A 25,601-nucleotide genomic window follows, 5' to 3' on the forward strand; every position below is an offset into this window, starting at 1 on the left:
TCTAAACATACTTTAAAAAATCAGTAACACCTATCTTATATATAAAAAATAAAGCTTATTTAAATCTTCATATTATGAGTTAATACACAGAAAATAAATACTGAATGAAGACTTTGCAATTCAGTATCATTGAATTTTAAATTTTATCTCGTAGAAAGAATATCTTGTGTTAATCCACTGCCAAATAAACTAAGTATTATAAAGCACAGAATGCTCTTTTTTTTTTTTAATGTTTGCTCATATGACCAGAAAAAATATGCATACACACACACACACACACACCACACACACACACACACACACACACACACTCTGTTGGCTTCATCTTGACAGATAGTAACTGTCTTGTCATTCCCTATTCAGTCGTCATTATTGTCAGTATTATAATCCACTTTACTATGTTTGCATGTCTTGAACAGATTTTTACCAACACAGTCCCACCGTTACATTCCTTTGTTATTTTCTTAGTGAGGTTCACATTGAGAATAGCTTTCATTAGTTCATGTCATCTTTCGTGTTCTTCTACAGATTCCTTTCACTTGGATTTTCTGGCCCCACCTTTTTTTTTTTTACCTATCTGTTGCCCATGTGCAAAAACAGTCATCTCTCTTGTACACTACATCTAATTTCTCTTATACTCAGTTTAACTCTCGGCTAATATGTACCATGCCATTTGTGCACACTTACCTTATACACCTAGTGAAACATGCTTGTTTCATTTCTCTCTATCCTTCTCATATCTTCTGCATTCAGTGCCCATGACCCACTACCATGCAGCATTGCACTTCATATGTAAGCAACTTTAACTTTACCACATACACAGAGAAAGTAGCATTGAAGAGAATCTGAAGGTGAAAGAAAAACAGTTTAGCATCACAAACATATGTTTCTGTATCTAACATGCACATGCAAACTCAACTATCACTTTGTTACAGCTAACAATCTTTCTACATCTCCTCTCTAGACTTCTGTCTGTTTTACCTCAGGGACTTTGAATTCAGGATTATTTTAGTTTTGGTCTTATTCAGAGTTGCATCTGGCTCTTTCTGCAAAATTTGATAAGAATCATTGGGAAATGGCAATGTTGTTACAAAAAAACCTTTTATGTTCATTGTGTGTGTGCATATGTACACACATACACAGAGTAATGTGTTTATTCATGTATGAAGGATGTGCAGTCAATTTCTGCTCATATGCTCTAAAAAGAAATGGAAGATCTGACAATTATGTGTATCCTCATCATCATCTTTTAGCATCTACCTTCCATGCTAGCATAGGTTGGACAGTTTAACAGGTGCCAATGTTGTGGCCATGCTGGGGTATCACCTTAAAGGAGATTAGTTAAACAAATTGACCCCAAGACTTATTTTTTAAAGCCTGGTACTTATTCTGTTGGCCTCTTTCACTGAACTGCTAAGTTATGGGGACACAAACAAACCAACACTGTCCGGCGGTGGGGGGAGGGGGGGAAGACGCACGCACACACACACACACACACACCAGTTTCCATCTGCCAAATCTATGAAATATAAAAGTTGAATATATATGGTGCAAACAAGAAATCTTTTGACAGGAAGTTCTAAAGTAAGAGTAAATTTTATTTCTTCCACAGTAAAGTGCTTAGTTCTAGTTGAATTGCAGTTATATGTGTTTCAGGACTTGATGGCAGTGACAGTTATTTGTGATACAGGACTTTGAGATAAAATTAATAGTTCAATCATTTAAGAAAGTCATGTCCCAGAATTATAGAAGAAGGCATGTTAGTCAAAATTTTGATATGTAAATGCATCATTTTCATGAGGAAAAAAAAATGATGCTTGAAATACAAAAATAATTAAGAAACTGTTTATGTTAAGTTGCCTGATCACTTTGAAGATATTGCCTAGAAGTTAGGAGTAAATCCATTTGTTTATTCTTTTTATAGCAAGGATTGTAGTTGCTGATCTTTGTTCTTTTTGACTGACATGCTGATGAAAAATGTTCAAAGTTTTTGCCATTGTGGCAAGTTTTGCACATTGCTGGACAAACAGATTAGTCATGATAGAGGTCATGTATCTTTGTTTTTTTAAGATAATTTCTTCATGATTTCAGCAGTATACTTGTTGTTCAGTGAGTTGGGCACTAGTTTTGCTGCAGTTTCAGATAGGGCATTGAAAACAAAGGAAGATCACTGGCACACACTGGAATTCTTGGAGCAGCTTTGAGAGACTCAGAGATTTACCTGTTCCAAATTCAATGAAGACTTCTCAAGGAGTTGTAATTATATATGGTCATAGGACCCTGAATTTTTAATACTTCCCTTTAAATGTACATCAATTATAGCCAGAAATGTACAGTGTCTGGCAGTGGTATATAGAATTGTAACATAAGATCTTGCCTCCACCTGCTTACTGTTTTTGTACCTGCAGATTCTAATTAGAATCTGCAGAAATTGATTCTGCTGTTTAATTATTAATATTTTTAATTTTATAGTTCAGGTAATCTATAATGTGGCTGGAGACTGAAGATGAAACAAAGTTAGTAAACAGAGTGAGTTTAGCAAGCAGTGTGTCTTTATTGTTCATTTGGGTGTGAGAACTGAACCAGAAAATTTTTAGGAATGTAGTTTTTCAGTATGTACGTACTGTGTTTCTATCTGATCAAGTTTCACCAGTGCAGTGTGACTGTAGAAAAATTTCTATTTGTTATTGTTATACTTAATGTATAACAATATCTACTGAAGTTCTTACTTGTTGCACTTGTGAAAAAATATTTCAGAGATTTTGCCCAGTAAATTGTTGTGACAAGAAATAGTTTTTGAGAACCATATTGTTTTATGTAGCCAACAATATGGTCAACTGCAGCATTTGAAACATAAGTGTAAATGTATCTATTTTTAATGTAAATAGTTGGCTGCTTTCCTTCAAATAACAGGAAGTAGCAATAATGATTTCATAGCAATTTGTCAAATGAATATTTGAGGTTTTTGTTTGTAAAATATATTTAACCCTTTAGTGTTCAGATTAATCTGTCAAATGCTTATTTGTTCACATTATTTTGAATTATTTAGGCTCAAGAGGGGTATCCACAATATTTGCTTATAACGTTAATTTTTTACATACAGATTTGAAATTTTGTCAGCAGGTGCTTTATATACCAGTGGTTTCTTGTTATGTAATTTTAGCTGATCTTTCTGATTAAATTTGACTTTTATTGGCAGGTAAATTTAATTAACAGGTGTAAAAGCAATAACATTATGAATAAACACTAAAATTGAAATTCCTAATGCAACTTATCTGTTTGATTTGTTACTAAATTTATCCCAGATGTCAACCGCTAACAATTTTGCCACTTTTCAAGATGAAGTACATTAATTTGAATTAATTAAAATATAGGTATAATCAGTACAAAATTTTATTCTTTCTCTATATTTCATTCAAACATTTTCATTGAAAATAAAGTACAAAACTCTTTTACTAGTCAATACAGCATTGGCTATGTACTCTTATACAATTTAATGAATACATTTATATAACAGAATACATCTAATAAAAGCTCATTAACAGGTGAGACAAAGGTGAATACAGGTGTGTAACATGCTGAAAATTAATATGTATTTCTCACTTCCGTTTATTTTTTCCACTTCATGGAAGTCAATATTTTCTGTTGACATTCACCTCAGTTAATTTTGTTTTCCTCCCAGTTCTGTACTTTCTGAAAGAAAAGCCCTCATGTAACTGAGTTGCAATGTCAACCTGAAATTTCAAATGGTCATAGTCCTTTGGTAGTGGAAGTACCTTGTGGCTTTTTACATAAACAATATTTGAATTAATTATAGTTAGACATAATGCTGGAAATATATGGATCACCATGCCTTATATCAAGACTCTAGTAGTTCCACAGACGAGGAAGCTGCTTGATACCAAACTATAGTAAAAAAAGCTTGCATTTCCAAAGTATCAGTTGGCTGCCATAGTGGATTTTGTCTTCTGTGAATAGAAATTATATATTGAGCATATTTATTTGTTTCCTCCATAACTGTTTCAAAAAAAAAAAAAGTTTTGGTAAAAATAGTCCAATGGTTGAGCATCAGGAGGTAGACTGTGTTGTGGACTAGTCTTTCCTGTGAAATTAGGAATTGTTGTTGATTTAGTAATCTTCAACCATGTTGCCGTAATGTCTTCACTATCATTTTCATCACTTTAATTTTTATCACTTTCATTATCAAAATCATCCTCGTCTGACAAAAATTCATAAATATCAATATCAGATTCGTCTGAAGACAAATCGCAGTTGTTTATGTTTATATTTTGTACATCATCAGGAGTAAAACCTTCAAAGTCAGAATTGCTACTTGCTGACGCCATATCGTTAAAAACTAAGATGTACACTTCTCTTCAAATGTTGAAAAAACCAAGAAATCTCGAAAATTTCACAGTAATTTTTACTTGAATAAAGACAGGAAAGGCTTTATCTTGCATTATCTCAAATCTATGAGAACTCAATAACGTGGTTTGTTTATTTTTCTAGTGATTTCATAAAGGAATCAGATACTGCTGGATTTGGTTGGTTCAAATAAATAAAGGGGAATTATTTTCGGCTGGTTTTGGCTAGTCTGAACACTAAAAACAATTTGCAGTAGTTATATTCTTTTTCTTTTTGGCTGTAAAAATAGTTTTGTCTGATTGTTAGATATTGAAAATGAATATTATTTAGGTAATTGTTTTCCATTTAGGAAATTTTGTATGTGTATGTGTGTATGTATGTATGTGGAGGCACAATGGCTCAGTGGTTAGGGCAGCAGACTCATTGTCATAGGATCATGATTTCGATTCCCAGACCGGACATTGTGAGTGTTTATTGAGCGAAAACACCTAAAGCTCCATGAGGCTCCAGCAGGGGTGGTGGTGAACCCTGCTATACTCTTTCACCACAGCTTTCTCTCACTCTTTCTTCCTGTTTCTGTTGTACCTGTATATCAAGGGGTCAGCCTTATCACACTCTGTGTCACGCTGAATCTCCCTGAGAATTACGTTAAGGGTACATGTGTCTGTGAAGTGCTCAGCCACTTACATATTAAGAAATGAGCTGCGATGTCACTGGTGCCAAGCTGTATCGGCCCCTTTGCCTTTCCCTTGGATAACATCAGTGGTGTGGGGAGGTTGGTATGCATGGGTGACTGCTGGTCTTCCATAAACAAACTTGCCCGGACTTGTGCCTTGGAGGGTAACTTTCTAGGTGCAAACTCATGGTCGGTCATTCATGACCAAAGGTGGTCACAACAATGTATGTATGTTATGTATGTATGTATGCATGTAATGTATGTATGTGATGTAATGTATGTGTGTAATGCAATGTATGTGTGTAGTGTAATGCAATGTATGTAATGCAATGCATGTATATAATGTAATGTATATATTTATTGGAGTTATCTGAATGCTGACTAATACTTAACTTTTTGTAGCCACTACTAATGCTGTTTCAGATTTAAAAGTAATTGTCTCTGACTTTTGTTTCCTACAAATTAAAATGTTACGGTACCAAAAGTTTCTATTCTTTTAAATTCCCATCAGAATCTTTTCTGCATTATGTATATGGAAGATGGAGTGAAGTGTACTTGCACCTTGTGTCTCCTTATACTGGAAAACTCTTTAAGTTTTCTCACTTCATTAACATAAGTATTGAACTAACATCTATCATATTTCCAGCTAAGAATTCAGAAATACATTGCCAGTTTAACACTATTTTGTAGTATTTTCTTTTGAGATTGAAACTTACCTTTTATTGTAAAAACCTAGTTGACAGGAACAGTATGAATGACTAGAGTAGACATGTTAAAATTAGATCTCACATTAAGCATTTCTTTATTGACATAATACATTCTTTCTTACATCTTAGAAATGATCTATATTTTATATCTGATGAAAAGTAAACGCTATAATGATAATAGCAATGGAGTAACAATTAGATGAATACTTAGAGGAAAAAGAAGAATCTTGATTAATATTTTTATTTTTTATATATCTACTTATGTTGAACAACTAAAGAAACTGAAGATGAATGGGTTGAAGAGATTCTGCTACATTTTCTCCTAACTCTGACAGAAGAGTGAATTTCTCTGCAATAGCTTTTGTTTATTGAAATCTGAAATCACCATTAGGGAGAAACTAATGGATGTATCAGTAAATGTTATAGAAATAAGATCACTTACTGAAATATTGCTTTTATCTTCTAGGCATTTTATTCAAAGTAGTATTTAAAAGCTTGTTAATATGCACTGAGAATTCTTAGTTCTGCATATAGTAATTTTTATACATTTTTAAACACATAGTTATGCATCCATTTGTATATGTGTGTACATATTATGTGTGTTTTCTAAAGAAATATCTAAAACATTTAAGCTTAGATGCTGATTGAATTAATTTATAAATTGTGCACTCAGTTAAATGATTTAGCAGTGATTGTCTCATATTTTTTCAGATTCTGCTTTCTTTATTTAAGATGGCAGTGTGATATTAAGGCAATTTAACGGCTGTTTCTAGCAAGTCAAACGACCATGTTGGGAATACCTTTTTTGGTTCAGTATAGGAAAATGTAGATTTCTTACTGAACTACAAAATGAATTGCCGGGGTATAGTAATAAAGATTCTGATGATATGGTTCATACAATCAACAATAATACTCTGCTTTAGAAAATATTTCATTGGTGTAAGATTTATGTTATCTAACTGTTCTTTCCCAGTGTTCAGTGTAATAAAATTGGGTGGTTTTATCTTTTCAAGTGGTTAAATATTTTTCTTTTGGTTTTGAATGTATTATATATTGATTTGCTGTGTTTGATGACAATGTGAATTGAATATTTAGTCTCGATATTGGCGCCAAGATCTCAGATTTATTGTTGAAAAGAAATAAGATTGAATGGTAAATTCAGAGGATATTAACTGCATAGGTGTGATAGTTATAACTGGTGCACAAGCACTGTCTGCTTAACACTTCTACTCAATTGTATTTGAGGTAATGTAAATGGAATTTCTTTTAGCCAAATTTAGTTTCAGTCCTTTCCATCTTTTGCTGGGATAAATCAGTATATCAATATATTTTAGAAAAATGACAAATAAAAAGAAGAAAATTTAGATTCTATTTCATCAATGGAATCATTTTAATGAATTAATTCTTAATTAAAGAAAATTTTTTTTCTGATTTGTAAAATAGAATTATAGAAATATATACTTGTCATTCATACCCATTGCTAATTTTATTAGTTTCTAGATAATGAAACCTATAATCTCAGTTTAATCAATTGCAGAACTGGCTTTACTACTGTACCAATGCCTCTAGGTAAGACTGTGAGCTATATGTTCTCATTCTACTTTCTAAAGCATGTAGTTTTGTGCCTAATTAAAAAAAAAAATTATTAGAACACCTAGTGCCTAATAAATTTCAACCAACTCATTTCATATCATCTGTTGGAAAATCTTAGCATTTAATCTGTTATTTGTATTTCAAATTTGTTTATGCAAAGCAACTGATATTGAAAGTTATTTTATTTAGATTAAGAATACAAAAAAATTAAAGAATACCAAAAGACAGCCCTCTAAGGATGTGTTATTTCTGCTTAACGATGAATTCTGCACTCTGGTACCTTCAGATCAGTTAAATGTGTCTTGGGATTTCATATTAAATTGCTGACATTTCTAAATCATGACACTGAAATAAAGAAAAGAATTGTATATCTTATATAAATCAGTTATGTCCTGCAATGTAGTTAAAACTTTAGAAAGCCCACATAGAATGTGTTCTTAGATATGTGAAAGTCAAACTTCAATTTAGTATGTAAATCGTATCACATTGCTTCATGTTCTATAATATTTGGTTGTTTCAAGTTCTATTTTAATCTGTTTTTATTTTCCAGTTTAAACAGAGCTGTCTTTATCTCTTACATGCTATAATTTCTTTATCTCCTGTGAGCAATAATCTAATATTTCATGAGTTGTGAAACCTTTCCTCTTTTTTTTTTTTACTGTGGTTAGTTCTATTATTGGTTGATTATGTTGTAACCAGCATATTCATTTTCTTCAAAAATGATGACAGTTTTATTAATTTCAGAAAATGGTGCATCCATTCAAAATGATGAGAGAAACTATTGTTAAATTTCGTACCTAAAAGAAAAATTTCTACATAATAATAGCCAATATAAATACTGGTTGATTGGTTGGTTGACTCTCCAGTCATGCTTCACATAATATAGTGAGAGAGAATGAGAGTAAAAGAGAGTTAACATAGGAGGTGTAGGATGAGTATATGTACTAGGCTTAATGGCTGCCAATAAATAAAGGAATGCTATACACACAGTGAGAAAGAAAGAATCATAGATATAGAAGGAAGAGAAGAGGGAGTAAATTACAGAGTTGTTACGGGTGGAGTTATTCGAATGAAAAATTTGTTTTATTTAAATATAATGGAATAAATGTTTTTCCTTTTGAAAATTAGCATTCATTTAATCATTTTGTTTGAGCACCAAGAAATTTGATAAAAGTTAAATTATAACTATTGTACATATGCTTATTTCCTGATATTATTCATGGTGGTAAAAAAAAATAATCACAAAGTTACGCTTTTGAACTATGAAATTTGAGAAAATATATTTCTTGCAAGATTTACTAAAAATTTTTGTTTTCATTTTGATCAAAATACCTGTTACTCCAGTCAAAACCATATGATAGCTCTCTGTGATTCTTTCACTTTTCCACACATACATTTAATGTCTGCAATTAATACTCACTTTCTCTTCATTCATTACTTTAGTCTCATTCTACCAATGTGAATAAGAACATCATAAATTTATTATTAAATTATTATTTTGTGCAAACTCGTTAATTTTGTGAATTTCTCAATAGTATATATTTGTTCAAATATACGGATTTTTGCTTTGGGGATAATAATGTTATTAGAATTGGTTTTGTATATAGTTAAAGATATTAAATTGTAATTATTAAATATAGAAGTTTACTCATATGAACTTTTAATTAAATTATAACATTGTATTTATATTCACTTTCTTTGCATATTTTTTATGTTTTGTAATTTTTTATATTTTGTCTGCGTTAAAACGATAATTTTTCATTATTATAAATGTAGAAAATAGTCTGATACAATTTTTAAAATTTGGAATTTTGCAAGATGTAAAACAAGGCTATTTAATAATACAATAGAATCTCACAATACGAGTGCATCATAGTGCAAGCAATTTGCTGTATGAGCCGAGGCTCGTGCAAATTTTTGTCTTGAAGTACGAGTGGAAGTCTGCTGTACAAGCAAGTTTCATACAAGTAACCGCTAGTTGGCACTGAGCTCACAAATACTCTTCCAACAAGCACAGCCTCCGCTCACTCAGTTCATGTGTTTATCTCGTTGTGGCAGCATCCCTATTGTGTTTTTCCCAGTGTTTTTGTTTTCTTTAGTTTTGTGCTCTTTTGCTGTTATTTCATAATAATTAGTTGTGTTAGCCATGGGTCCTATGAAGGTTAGTGCAAAGGACAGTACTGAGAAGAAAAAGCTGATTACGATTGAATTGAAGAAAGAAATCATTGATAAACATGAGAGAGGGGTGTGTGTAGTGGACATAGCACATCAATATGGCCGAAGCATTGATGATCTGCACTATCCTGAAGAAAATGGATGAGATGAAGTAAAAAACAAGTAAATCGTAAAACAAGCTCGATCATGGAATGAATTAAACTCGTACTGTGAGGTATCACTGTAATTTGTGTGTATGGTGTTTTTGTATTTGGTTTGCAAGATTCTTGATATGAACTCAGTTAGAGATAAGAAGTAGATCTGAAGTAGTGAGGGCATGTCATTGACCAGGCTGTGAATACTGATGAAAGGACTTTGACAAACCTAACTGATTGATTGATTAGACTAATGATTAATGAAGCAATTGATTAGGTAATTGGTTCATCAATTGACAAATAAATTATAAAATTGTGAAATAGAACAAGTGTATTATATGTGTGTTTACTGTTGGCATAATGACCCTCCTGAGATACTGCAAATTTTGTGTGTATGTTAAAAAGAAAGCAATGAAATGTCATTTGCTAAAATAGATTTCTATTTCTGTCATAAAAAAGACTGTTCCACGGTATGCATAGTTTCACTGTGAGCACAACTCAGTTGTGAGTCAGTGGATTCTCAACTGATAATTAAATGAGATTAAAGACTATGTTGTAATAGTAGCAAGAAGTTGCAGTCAATGTTATACAAGTTGGCTTATGTTTAATTGCTAGCATACTTGAGGAGTGAGCCCAGAAATTTTAATTAATTAAAATTATACCCTTAGTGATGAGAACAATCATCCTCTAAATGACTAATTCTGTGGTGGAGGGATGGCAAGGAAGATAACTCTAAAAATTTAATGGAAATAAAATTTTAATCTTTCTTGCTCACTCCATTTAATAGGCTAATATCATTTAATATCTGATGTTTCAAGGTATTCTTCAACACCTAGTCCTTGTTTTGATATATGATTGTACAGTTAGATAATCAGCTTTGTTAAACTTGGTTGTAGTGACACTTGATATTCTTTTAACTGCCATTCACTGAATAATTACTCTTTTCTCCATCTGTGATGTGAGAAATTTACTACAAAAACATCGGGAATAAAAGTAATGGGTAACATTGTGCAAAGCTTTAATGTCTGAGAAGATTTGTCTTGCAAGTTACGTAATGACCTCACTGGTGCCAGTGCCACATAAAAATCCCCCAGTACACTGTGGAAAGTGGTTGGCATTAGAAGGGTATCCAGCATAAACCTTACCAAAGTGGAAATTGAAGCTTTGTACAGTCCTTTAACTTATTAGATTTTGTTGAATTGTTCAATTCATGCCATGGAAAGGGAATGTTAAATGATAAAATATGCCACTAGTTTTTGGGCATAGCAGTATGAGTTGCATTATACTTGAGATTGCATTGAATTCAAGTAAATATGATATTGACTTGCTTAGTGCTTATTTATATATTGCCAAAGCAAGTACTTAACATTGAATACTTTCAGAAATAAAATTGCTATTTTCAGGTTTGTTTAAAAGCTTTTACACGTTCGAACTATATGGTAATATTTTTAAATTAATGAAATTTTAAAGTTTCTTCACAAAGATAAAGCTTAGAAAAATACTTGTGGAAATATTCTGTAGTAATTTGTAAAAATGAGATGTTAAAACTGAAAGACTTGCTATCTAATGAAGATAATTTTCAGTGAATATTTGTTAAAATGAATTGATTAGTTTGTAACACTCACATGGATGCTGCTAAATTAATTTAACCATATCAGAGCCAATACGGAAGAGAATTTTTGTGTTGTGTACTGATTAACTTCCAGAAGAAAGATCTGTTCTAAATAGATTACAATCACTATTCAACATAGTCATGTAATAGCCAGCAAGCAATGTAGAAGTGGTTTATTTCGTAGTAATTTTTTTCCCATGTAAGTTTGGATAGGATGGGTGTTGTTGGAATAGTTTGTTTTACAAATGGATAGCCATTCATACATAACCACTTAAAATTTTAGTAATAATGACACCTTCTGTTTACTGTATTATCAGAAGCCAGCAGGGTTATATATATATATATATATATACTTTACTAGGGATATAAGACAATGATTGATTTCATAATCATATGGCCTAGTATGTCCATCATTCTTTCTTTTAGTAATCAGTTTTTGAAACTAGGTTTATTTCTTTCATTTATTAAGTACTGTATCAATGTTATTGTATCAGAGATTCATGCAATTGTGTCTTCTGTGTTGCTAAATCAGGAAAGTAACATATGTTAAAGCTATAATTTTATGTTTTTATGGTGATTTATGCATATAAAGATACAAGGAACCAAATCAGTACTCAGAAAATTACATTATATAAAAACAACTATATTTCGAACATATCAAACTCAGCTTATGATTATGATCAATGGTTTATTATTATTGTATTGTGTTGTCATTTGCAGTTGACATCACTGTGATAGTGTTGGACACTAAAGAAATTGAGTTGGTTGGCTGAAGAAAAATGTAACAGTAAAAGGGGCATGTATTAACTAGATCAAATTAGTAGCTTGCAGCTTGGCACTTGCAGTTCATGCTGGCAGGTATTAAGTGTTGCTGGGCTGACAATCCTCTGTCAAGATGCTTTGGCACTGATTCATGTTAGATTTCAGGAACTGGGATGAGATTATGAGCCGAATATTGAGTTACGCTCCTGAAAGATTGAGCAGAGGTGGAACAGGCATACGTCACCTCCATTATTTATTTCTGCCTGACTGTTGTGCTTTACCCCTGTTATTACCTGACCAGGTTGGAATATTGGTTGTTTTGTTTTTTGTAGAGGGAACATGTTCAACTGGTTAGAAGGTCCATGTGGTACCAGCACTCTCTGCACAGGGAGTGTTGGTTACTCATGGCTAATGGTGAACATTCACATGCTGAAGCTGCAACATCTGGAGAGTTTCCTGGACAGTGAGAAGGTGTATTCATTGTTTGACGCAGCCTGTCTCTTTAAAGTTGCAGTATGGGTAAATTGATAACTAATATTAGGTGTCTGGCAGTGTGCTTCTTTCCAGTAAATTTGCCAAAATATTAGGTGATAGGAGTGAGTATGACCCAAGTAAATGAGCCTATGTTCCCATTTACTTCAGGCTATCTTGCCATGCACCAGTTGGTTGGAGAATACCGAAGAGGGGACTTGTCCATGGCAGAAGCTGTGATTGTCTCTAGATGACTTTCTCCTGTTGTATACAAAGTTCCTTTTGTGTGCTGTTGTTTTTCATCATAATAAATTCTACATAAACACTTCCATTTTTATAATATCCCTTTCATCCATTACCTTTATGGTGAATAAGCATTAAAACTTGAAAGAGGTCATAGCATAAAAGGCTTAAAAGACATGAAAAAGAACACAGCTAAGTTCAGGTTACAAGTTAGTAGGAAGGACCTTAGTTAGTAGGAACGACAATGGACACTGTAGATCTCAGACATATTTCCTTTTGTATCAATAATACTCAGCCAATGCTAGAGTCATATTACCAAGAAAGGCAACTCCACTGACTCAGCTATTGGAAAATATTCTCCAATGGGGTTATGTCACTATTTTCTCTCTCAAAAGAGCAATAACATATGCCTGCACATTAAATAAATATTATCATGCCCACAGAATCCTCAAGGTTGCTACAAATGCTAGTCCACGCCATCACTGAAAATCTCTTTTGTCAAACTCTCCTCTTCAGCATAGCAAAGACTGCACTACAGAGAAAACTGTCTTCTATTTCAAGACTAGACAGTATTTCTTCCTCCAACAATTATTAAACCCTTTACAGAGCTCAAATGAGACCCACAATGCAGTACTGCTTCTGCATCTGGGATAGTGTTGCTGTTACACATAAAGACCTGGTGGATTCCTTTTCCTCTGCCCAAACCACTTGACTGATTGGCATAAAATTGTTTGCTAAAATATTCCAACCTCTGGCCCATTATCCTTCCCCCTCTCCACTTCTACTACTACTGCCGCCACCACCACCACCACCACCACCTCATTTCTGTTCCATAGAACTGACTAGTCTTATACCATTTTCATTCAGCTCACAATTCACTTATCTCTCCTCCCCATCCTCCTCCTTCTTGCTAACCATTATGTCCAGTCCTTCCTCTGGAATTCCATCCCTGCCTATGTACTTACTTTCATTGTCAACTACCTCAATTTCACTTATCTTTGAGGGGCTGTGAAGGTCGTGGACACAACTCTCTGCCAAACCGGTTGGAGAACCAACCTCATAAAAAACAAAACAGCAGAACCCCCTCCCCATCACATTCTCTACAAATGTCATTTCTTTCCAGTACTTTTGACTATTCCTTACATAAGATATGTTAACATTAATCTGACTGTTCTTATCATAGTCATATCTGCATTGTAAAAGCTGAATTCTGTTTCAAGGCTACAAAATACTTCATTCATAAGAGTTGCTGATGTTATGCATAGTACATATAATATCCTGCTACTCATACATATGGGATGGTACAGATATAGACATAGCCTGTAACAACAGGCAGGCTTTCAATGAAGAGCTATATGAAAAGATGAGGTGATGTAAAAATAACATTAGTAGCTGACTAAAATGGTAAGTCTGGAAATATTGTAAAATAACCTGCTTTTATGGTTGGAGTAACTTTGTATTAATATATCTAATCTTGTGACCCTCCCCAATTATTTTTTTTTTCATAGATAAGAAACTTTTAAAAAATCCATTTGTAGATGTGATCATAACAAAGGCATTTTTTGTGACACACAGTTGTTGTAACAAAAGGGAAAAATATCCATTTCAAAAAGGGAAGTTATTTGTGTTTTGTGTGTTTATAGTTCACAAAATATGGTGTATTTCCTGCTTTAGAGAAGAAATATATAACCATAATTAACCCTTTTGATGTCGAGCACAGAGTTTATAATTTGTATATATTCACATGCTTATGTTTGTCTTCTAAAATCTATACATTTTTTATGTTTGTAGATTAATTTTAAGTTAGTACATTGTACTAATATACTTATAATGTGTGGGCGCATGGCTTAATGGTTAGGGGTTGGACTCATGATCACAGAATTGTGGTTTTTATTCCTGAACTGGGCGATGTGTTGCATTCCTGAGCAAAACACTTCATTTCTCATTGCTGCAGTCCACTCAGCTGGTGAGAATGAGTAACCCTGCGACGGACTGATGTCCTATCCAGGGAGGAATATATTTGTCAGAGGAACTGGGAAAATGGTCCTATGCTCCTTATGGAATAATGTAGACCAATCATATTGTACTAAACAAAGTAACCTGGTATTATAACTGCACATTGTAGTAGAGTTTGTTTAGTATTAAGGTTTGAATTTTCTGAAGTGAAGTGTATAAACAATCTGAAAAATCACACCAAACTTTTATAATATATGTGACAGTAAATAAATGCTTTTAATATTCCTTAGAGATATGTGATTTTTTCTCTTAGTGATTTTTGAGTTCTTTAAAAAAAAATTCCTAAAAACTTTTCACCTTTTCTAGTCTTGTTCTCAATTGTTTTTAACTTCTTTTACTTTATTCAGTTATAGTATTTCATCCTCCTTTATTTTCCTAACCTCTCCTACTAACAGTGTTACTCTGTTGTCTTATTATACTTTTCTTAGAGACAATCATGATCTAAACCAGTGAAGCCTGAATTTCAGAGCAGTTAGGGCAATGAAAGTATGTTTATATTTCAAATGTAAAAACAGTCTACTGCCTAAAACATCAACTTTTATATAGCTAATCAAATTAATATGACTGCTATAAAAGCTTCTCAAATTCAGTTTCAAATAGCTAAATTTTATTTCACTTGACAGCAAAATGGAAATTTTGATGTCATCATTGTTATCATCATGTTTCCGAATTTCATGTGAATTTCTACTGCACTACTAAGGCACCTCCTCCACATCCTGGATTTGTGTGCAACAATGCCTCTTGGATATTTTGAACTGGTCTTGATTGTGTTTCATGAAAGTTGTGTGGAATATGTTAAATGTGAGTTGCGCTATATTGTTGGGTTACAGTTGTATTTTTTTATGTGCTATTACTGGAGGTGTGTGAAGCAAGCTTATTAAACACACAGCTATGCCTGCACCTATATTTATACATACACAGGCATAGCTGTGTGGTAAGAAGTTTGCTTATCAACCTCATGGACCTAGGTTCAGTTTCACTGCATGCTACCTTGGGCAAGTGTCTTCTTCGATAGCCCCAGGCCAACCAAAGTCTTGTGAGTGGACTTGGTAGACTGAAACTGTAAGAAGCCCATCTGATGTGTGTGTGAGTGTGTGTATAAAGCGTGAGTCTTGACATTGTGATAGTTGTAAATGAATACCACTCTCATACAAGCAGTGTGATTCATTTCCAATTGTAAAAAAATCCATCTCAAAAATGTAACCCATACAAGCATAGAAAAGTGGACATTAAATGATTTTGATGATGATCATACACACACACACATACATCATTTTTAGAGGACACTGCTATTGGAGGTGTAAGTTGTATGGTCAGAAGTATCTTTGCTTGTGAATGAGACTGATGAGCTGTTTCTTTATGTAGGGCATAAACAACGTCATTGCTGCCCAAGTAATGTCAGCAGGAAAACACATAGACAAACACTCACCTATATGCATTATTCCTCCTACCCAGCATACAAATTACAGGTTCTGTGCAGTGTCTGACTATCAAATTTGTCTCACACGACTAAGTTGTCATGAAGTAGGACTGAACCCCAAACCATATGGTTGCAAGTGAACTTCTTAACTACACAGCCATGTCTGTACTCATGCATACGCAAGTGTGTGTATGTGTGTGTGTAGATGTAGATATGGCTATATGGCTTGCTTCCCAACACATGATTCCAGGTTCAACCCTGGCCCAAGCAAAGCCTTTTAAGTGGATTTGGTAGGCAGAAACTGCAAGAAGCCTGTCAAATACATGATACATACATACATATATACATACATATTTGTGTGTATTACTGTCTCTGCCTTGCTTTTACTTCACATGATAATTGTAAATGAGTGTCACTGTTATGCAAGTGGTGTCCTTTGTTTCCAATTTTCCATGGAAGCATGTCTGGTCATGGAGAAACATTACCTTACATGGAAACGTGAGGGTTAGCAACAAAAAAATCTACCTTGACAAATTCTCTCTAACCCATGCAGACATGGAAAAGTAGATGTAAAAAAATTGGTGGTGGTGGCAGTGGCAGTAGTGTGTGAATGTGCCTGTATGTATGTGTGCAGGTGTGTGTGTGTTGTTGAGGATCTTATAGAGGCAGGCTGAGAATGAGAAAATCTCCATGTTGCCACATAGTTTAGTTGCTAAGGGAATATGTCCTGAGTGGCATTATGGAAATTGGGGTTGGAGTGGAAGGGTGGAAATGTTGCTGAGAGAGAGGAAAGGGAGAGGGCACACACTCATCAGCCGTTGATCTTGTAATCTATGAACTAAAAATATTTGTTAATGTCTCTGACTCATCTAAACTTTGAAGCTCAGTGCATATACATGCATGCAAATACATGTATATAAATACATACATGCACACACACAAACATACACTCATCTAAACCGTGTACATACATACATACATATAATGCATATGCATTTACCTTGGTTGTTCACATGTCTGAGGAAAACCATTATTGACTTTTAACAAATGTAGTTTCCAAAAAATAAAAATAAAACAAAAAAACATGCAACTCAGCAATACGGATGTAGAATTTTATGTCCCATAAAGCTGGCATAGCACTTCAACTCATACACTCTTTCTATCCATTTGGTATAATAAAGTTGCCAGCCTGGACATGATATCTGGTGTCAATAAAGGTCATATGTGCGGGAGTGGGAGTGTCTGGATCTTCAGCTTAAAATGGCCAAAACCATTCTCTGCACAATATGTTATACATGTGTGTGTTTGTGTGTGTAAATACACACACACATATGCATGCACATGCACACATTTATGGTATGTGTATATACATATATTCATTATTGATACAAGGTACATATATGCACACACACACACGCACATGTATCTAGTCATGCTCGACAAGACCTATTTGTTGAACCAGCCATAGCATGGCCCTTCAATCATAAATCAATATATTATGTTTGTGTGTATGTGTGTGCGCATGTATGTATGTATTTATATACATGTATTTGCATTGAGCTTTAAATATTTTGTAAATCTGAATGTTACGTTGAAATTTTTTCTGTTCTCTGGATATTTTCCATTTGCTGTCTAATAGCCTTCTGAGCTCTCTGGAAGGGTTTTTAAGTTTAGTCTCCATTGTGTAATATTTCTTTTATATACTAGCTGTGGCCTCTACTTCAACATTTCATTGCTTTTTGCATATTTCCAGTTGACATCTAACTCTTGTTAGATTATAGTTGGTTTCTCATATTTCCATCATGCAAACAAACATCTTGGTGCTTTTCTTGCCAGCTGTTGCATAGCATCCTCTTTCACATCCACTTTTTGGTATTAAATAAATATGACTAAGCGCGGAAAACGGACGTTAAACGATGATGATGATGTTTCATGGAAAGATGTTGTCCCTTAGTTGAAAGTGCCTCCATAGGCTATCATTGAATGATTTATATTGAGGAAGAGGTAATAACTGTAAAATACTTTATCGCATATCTTGTACACAAACTGGGAAATTGAATGTAAAATATGTAATGTATGGTTGTATTATATATGACATCTGTTTTGTTTGTTAGGATGTTCTTCTAGTATTAGTCATAAAACTGAAGAGCAATGGCAACATATTTTCAGCATAGTTGGCAGAGAAACCTTCAGAATATGGTATACTTAATTAGTTTTTGACTTTGTGACCAACTTCACTGCTACATTTAAAACCCTTTCTGAGATTTTTACTCATGTTAAAGAAGTTCCAGAAAAATATATTTTAAAATTGCCTTTTGGTCTTTGAATGTATTTGAACCTCAACATAAAAGCATGTAGCTTTAATAATCTTATTTAGACTGATTCTACTGAAAAAACCCTCATAACCTGAAAAAATTGTCCCATATTAAACTATAGTAATTTCTTTTTAAACAATACTGACATCTTATATCTCTCCAAGTTGTATAATTTTGAGTAGTTGCTAATTCTCTAGTAGATAGAAATAAGTTCTTGTCGAAATACATGCGGCATAAATAGAAACTGTGATGCTGTATGTGCAAGAATGTAGATGTTGTTTACCTACAAATCAGCTCTGACTGAGCAAATCTACGATTAAAGAAATTGCAGCTATGTCTGTTGAATCTATCTCTTTGATATCATTACATATCAAATATATTCATTTTCTTTTAATACACTAGGGTATAATTTGAGAAAGCTTTGGCTGTTATTTCTGGCAGATAGTGTGACCATAAAAAGCAATGGTTCTCAACTGGGGTCCATATAAGATTTTGTTAAAATTTATGTTCAATAAATAGGTTAAACTTCTATAATACACAAAGCATTTCAATTTTTTTAAACAATTCTTAATATTATTTAAATATAAAAATTCAGTAAGATTGTTTTTATATACAGCAAATGGCTATGAAGGTCCAGTAGAGAAAAAGAGGAATCAAAGAGGCCCATAGGTAAAAAATGGTTGTGAACCAATGATGTAGAGGTTGTCATTGGTTCAAAATACATGTGGCATTTTGATTTGCTTTAGGCACAGATGGGTTAAGACGGGGTAATAATGTATGGATGAAGGAGATATGAATGACTATGTTGGTGTGTGAAAGAAATTATAATAAAATAACTAGTAGTGTTGGTACTTAATAAACTACAGTTAGATTAAGCAAAAATGTAGGTAGAAATATTTAAGACATATATCTGTACATTTGACCTTATGGATAAAATGAGGCTGTATTGAGAAATATTGCATACTCAGTCTCTCACAGCATGGAAAGGCAGACATTGAAATAACGATAATATAAACTGTAAAACAAACAATTTTATATACAAATGAAATTACCCTCCTCCAAAAAACAAAAACAAATCTAATCTCTATTCATGCATTATTGCTATATTCATATACACTCTATCATATATAGGTAAAAGCAAAATTGAGATGTTTCTAAGGTAACACTTTCATAATCAAAAATCTTTGAATAAAAAAATAAATATATAGAAAAAAACTTTCATGGAATTTTATTTTTATTAATGTAATTTTGATGTTGCACTATTTCACACTTCTACACTTTGAAATTCAATAAAGATAACTGCAATTCTTCGAAGTTTAAGGAAAAAGGCTTTAACTATATAATATATATATATATATATATATATATATATATATTGTTGATTATTTGTCAAACATAAATGAGATGTATGCACATACATGTGCACTCTCCCCACCTTTCTTCCCCCACTCTCTCACCCAAGAATCAATAATTTAAGCTGTGGAGAATATCTAACTTTACTTTTTGCATTAGAGATCAATATAAATATTATTTTAAAATTTGTAAAATATGAAATTACTTAAAAAAGATGTTCAATATTTATAGATTTTCATCTCAGCACATATAATTTTCTTTTTTTAAGTTGTTTTATGGAGCTGTTTATCATGTATAACATTTATGTTGTCTTTATTTAAATAGATACTTTCAGTGTTGGAATAATACGCATTAATCTAGTCAATGATGAGTTCAAGGCATGGTTTGGAATACCTCTTTAAAGTTTTTTCAGATTTGATGATTATTTTTGAGGCGAGATTCTTCTTCTTATTATTATTATTAAGAGGTGGTGAGCTGGCAGAGTCATTAGTGCATCAGAGAAGATGCTTAGTGACATTTCTCCTGGCTGTTTACATTCTGAGTTCAAATTCCATTGAGGTTGACTTTTCACTCTTTTGGGAATATAAAATAAGTACCAGTTAAGTAATGGTCCCAGTGTAATCGATTTGTCCTCTCTTTTGAAAATTGCTGGCCTTGTGCCAAAATTAGAAAGAATTATAATTAGGGTGGCAAGCTAACAAAATACTTAGTGGTATTTCTTCTGTTTCTTTACATTCTGAGTTCAAATCCCACCAAAGTTGGCTGCCCTTCATCCTTTTGGAATCAATAAAATTAAATTCCAGTCCTGTACTGAGATCAATGTAACTGACTTGCCTCCTCCTATCTAATTTGCTGGCCTTGTGCCAAAATTTGGAAAGAATAAATCAGGTTAATAAAATAAGTATCAGTTGAGTACTGGAGTCAAAGTAATTGACTAGTCATCTCCACATAAAATTTCAGGCCTTGTGTCTTTAATAGAAATAATTATTATTAATGTTAAACAATTGTTGGCAATGGATGCGAGAATTGGTCTTTCACTAATTCTACAATTTGAACTGAGTTCAAACTCCACCAAGGTTGAGCTCTGCCTTTCATTCTTCTGGGATTGATAAAATAAAAGTACAGGTGCACTACTTGGTGTGATATAATTAACTGGTTGGTACCCTAAAATTTGCGGCTTTTAGTTTAAGTTAGAAATTATTATTTGCATATCAAATAGCAGAATCAATAGAATATCAGAATGAATATCTTCAGTATTTAGTTACATGATGTTTTTCCAATTTTAGGCCCGATCAGAGAAATTTTTATCTTTCTTTGGTTCAAGGTTGATAAAATAAGTATTGGTATTGATTAAATTGATTATGCCCTTTGTACCATGACAAAAAAAAGTTGGCTAATTACAAGAAAAAAAAAAAAAAAAAGCCATCATGAGAGAGAAGAGATGAATACTTACTTATGCAATAAATAATTGCTTGAGTTCATTTAAAAAAAATCCTTTTTATTAAATCAAAACTCTCTTAAAGGCAACCAGCTTTACTGAATTTCAGTGATGAAGTAATAGCAGTTTTTATTCAGATTTACTGTTCTAGATAGGTTGTCTGTACTGAGGCTTGTTGCATCTGTCTCCTCAGCTCATTCTGTTTTGGTGTGTTTTTATAGTTCTATGGCGATATTATCACAAACTACTTTAGAGTGTGGACAAGATTCATTTTATTATGTTATTTGTACTAGAAAGGTTAGCTCTGACAAGACCTAAAGAGTTCTCTTCAATCCTAATTTGCATTATATTTGTGTAAATAATTGAACTAATATGTTTCATTAAAGAAATCAGATATAAAACTAGAGTGTGGACTGGTTGAGTAGAGTTTAATTTGAATTGTTGCATGTTAATGTTTATTGGAAGATGTAGGCAAAGTAAGATGTAAAACTGATTGTATTTCAAAATTAACATTAAATGTGAATTAGCCATAACAAGTACTTGATCTAAAAAGTGATGTATTGATTGATACAAGCAAACAAAATTCTTAATTGAAATTATCTAGAGAAAGAAAACCTAAACCTCGTGGCAACTGTAGAGGCACTCAAAGAAAAGGAGAGATAATTCCAAGAAATTAGGATTTACCTCTCAAAGTTAATGTGTATTTTTATTAGAAGGAAAGGTCCGTTCTTTATTTGCAAGCAAGCAACAACTATGGAGGTCTTTCAGTCTAAAAGTCCTCAATAGCATATCATTGGCCCAGTGGTATGTTTATATTTTTTAATTATGAAAATTATGCTGGCTTCAATATTATTGTAATTCTTTTCCTGTTTGTAAAAATGCAAGTTAGCTATCATACTTTGTAGGCTTGGTTAAACTTTACAGTGCTTATTAAATCCTGCAGACTAAAGCATTTTCATAGTTGTCCCTTGTCTCCAAATGCAGATCAAATTTTCTTTTTTTATGAAAATTAACTTTGCAATATTGATTCCTGATTACTTAAAATTATTCCCATTTTGCCAGACTCGTCCGGCACCACCATCCGTTCGTGGCCGTTGCCAGTGCCGCCCCGACTGGCCTCGTGCCGGTGGCACGTAAAAAGCACCATCCGTCCGTGGCCGTTTGCCAGCTCCGTCTGGCATCTGTGCGGGTGGCACGTAAAAAGCACCCACTACACTCACAGAGTGGTTGGCGTTAGGAAGGGCATCCGGCCGTAGAAACACTGCCAGATCAGACTGGGCCTGATGCAGCCTTCTGGCTTCACAGACTCCAGTTCAACCGTCCAACCCATTGCTTAGCATGGAAAGCGGATGCTAAATGATGATGATGATGATTTTCTTCAAGCATCTCTAACAATTGCTACCAGGTTTTTTCTTTCTACTGAGGCAAAATGATTGTTTTCCTCAGTGAGAGGGAAATCTTGATTACACATTTTTTTGTGTATACATTCAGTATATCACCTTTTGAACTTAATTATCCAAATTCATGCCATCAACCCATTTAAGCTATTTCTTCCAGCTCATCCTGTCGTTTGTATCCATGTTCTGGGTAAATAAAAGACAATTGATATCATGCAAAAAGGAGACAAGTTTACATTATTCAAGCTTTCACAGTAATTCTGTTAAATTCTAAGTTTCTGTGTTGTATCTAAAGATACAACTTACTATGCTAGTACAATTTAAACTCTGCCTATAACTGTCTTGGTTAGTCAAAAATAATTAATGCCTCTTACTTGAAATATCTTTAGACAGCAATATTTTGGAAAAAAGAAAATTAATAGTATTCTCATTTTAATACTATGTTAACAAAATGACTAGATGGCTCATACTTGACTGGTATTTTGTTTTATTGACTATTGAAGGCTGAAAGGCGGGATTTAAACTCAGAATGCTAAGAATTAGAACTGACTTGGACATTTTTTGATAGACTGTACCAATATACTTTGGTTTATTTCTTTGCTTGTTACTACATTGACTGAAACATTCAGAGCTTTGGTCAGGTGTCAAATATACTGCTTCACTTTTTTTTTTCCAGTTATCTTCATAGTTTAATAACAGTATGTCCATCTAATTGCTATTTTTCCTTCTGCTATTCAGACTGTCTTGTCATGAGATATTTAGGTAAAATCCTCTCTAAATTTTGTTACATAAAGAGCATAGCATAGAAGACAAAAACAGTAAAAGCTACTAAAACTTTCATTTTATTTTTTAGTGTTTATATTTGAGATTTCTGTTTGTAGTTTTCCAGTAATCTCTTGATATTGTATGTTTTGTTCTATTGTATTACTCTGTTTGCTTTTGTATGCAAACTTTCTTTTGTCTTTTACCTAATTATCATAATTAGCAATTATGGTCATTGTTAATTGATGACTATAGCTATATAATTTGAAAAGTGACAATTTGACCTGCTTTTAGTAGATGATTAAACTTACTACTGATAAACTGTGGTGAGAGTTTAATACATTCAGTTTGCGTTAGTAGTCACTGAGGGTGTGCAATTGGTTTTGTCAGTATGGTTTGTAACTCTTCTCTTAGCTTGTGTGCCTGTGGTTATATCAACTCTCAATTATCTGACCTATCTAGTTGTAAATAGGTATCTCAAAAAAGAGAAGTTCACAACTGCAAGCAGCTGGGGTATTTTATAATTGAAATGTGTTCCAGAAGCTCTTGTCGTCTTCAGTTAAAATCATGCCTTGACATTGTTTGAAGAACAATTAACATTAAGCAGCTATTACAGGAAATCAATCCTATTTTAGTTCATTTTCATAAAATACAGGTGTAAGATATAGAGAGATAACTGCTAAAAATTAGAAATTTTCTAATTAACAAATTAAAAATTAAATGAATGTTATATTTAAAATATCTTAAATTTTATAACACCTAATAAAAGTTGTACTCTTTTCTTTTCAGTAATAAATCTTATAAACGGACTTTTACAATACTAAAACATGTAAAGAAGCTTTTTCAAGTGCTGTAGTAGAGGTAAGTAGGTTGTCTCTTAAAGATTTAAACTTTATGGTGTTCTTAAAAAGAAAATTTAGGAAAAGTGCTCAATAGCACTGATGTTGTGCTGCTTATTCTGACTCTTTGCTTTCTGAGTTCAATTCAGCCTCCTATCACTTGCCTTTTTGTAATAGTCAACAAGTCTTTCAGGACCCAGCTAACAGCAGCATGCCTCTCATGTCAAATGAAGTAATGCAGTGAGTAGAGTAATATCTCAGTCACATCAATGCAAAAACAAGTGGAATCTGCACTAAAATGGAATAAATACTTGAACAAAAAAATAAAGGAACAAATAAATTAAGATGGAAATGTTGAGCTTAAGTGTATACTAAGTTTATGAAAATTCAAAGCATTAAGTGTTAAAACAATTTACTGATTAAAACCCATAATCAAAAGCAGAGGGTTGAATGCTATTCAAGGAAGATTTGATGGCTATTTGCTGTTGGTCAAATGACTAAATAGTGGCTCTCCTATTGGTTGATATTGCATTGTTCTTAAGCAGTGTATTTGTCTTCTTGCAGAGCAGTCAAAGCTAAATGTTTAATAAGTTTGCTTCACAATTATGATTACACAGTTTCAATCCTACTGTGCTGCTTCACCTTGGATAAGTGCCTTCTACCATAGCTGCAGTTTATCACCCAAACCTTGTTATGGAAATGTAGTAGATGGAAACCATGGTGATGATTATCTGACTATATTTGTAGTTCTCTGGGTACAATTTAAGGGTAATTTAATTGTGCAAATATCTGTGGAATACTCAGTCACTTACACTATAATTTAATTTATAGGTTGTTCAATTTATTGAACAACTGGATGGAAAAAAACCCTTTATTTATCTAATTTATCTTAGTTAATGGTGAGAGATATTAAATAATATGCAATCTCTTACAATTTATGCAAATATCCAGATTAATTAAACCATTCAATCTATATTGGTGCTGAAACAATACATATGAAATAATTAAAATAGATTTGGATTGTGGATCATATTGAAAAAACATTGATAAAAATTAGTTGATATACTATTTAATTTTGAATTTCTCTTGTGAATAAATAGAATAAGTAATGCTGGAATTAAAACTATTTGCTTATTTAGCTATAGATATTGTAAAAGGATATTGTGTAAGTGTTATATATTTATTGTAAGTAGTGTGATAACTTTTGTCAGTTTAGGCTATACCTATGTTGAGGAAAGGTAAACATTACTGAATGATGCTTAAACTAAAATGTAAAATGAGATAACAGTGACAAAGGAAAAAAAGAAAATATGATGCAGTTGA

General features: G+C 32.8%; 1 protein-coding gene across 2 annotated transcripts in view; it reads left to right on the forward strand.

Annotated features, from left to right (window-relative positions):
* The window catches only part of LOC115217477 (rho family-interacting cell polarization regulator 2), a 205,528-nt gene that overhangs the window by 31,280 nt on the left and 148,647 nt on the right, over positions 1-25,601 (forward strand). The window contains exons 1-2 of one of the 2 annotated variants that reach the window (XM_036507755.1): positions 14,031-14,142; positions 24,229-24,300. The gene's annotated coding sequence lies outside the window, so the exon portion shown is untranslated. Of the gene's footprint in view, positions 1-14,030; positions 14,143-24,228; positions 24,301-25,601 lie in introns of those variants that run through there. The other variant, XM_036507754.1, reaches the window with a different exon arrangement.

Source organism: Octopus sinensis, linkage group LG11 (genome assembly GCF_006345805.1).
Source record: "Octopus sinensis linkage group LG11, ASM634580v1, whole genome shotgun sequence".
NCBI lineage: Eukaryota > Metazoa > Mollusca > Cephalopoda > Octopoda > Octopodidae > Octopus > Octopus sinensis.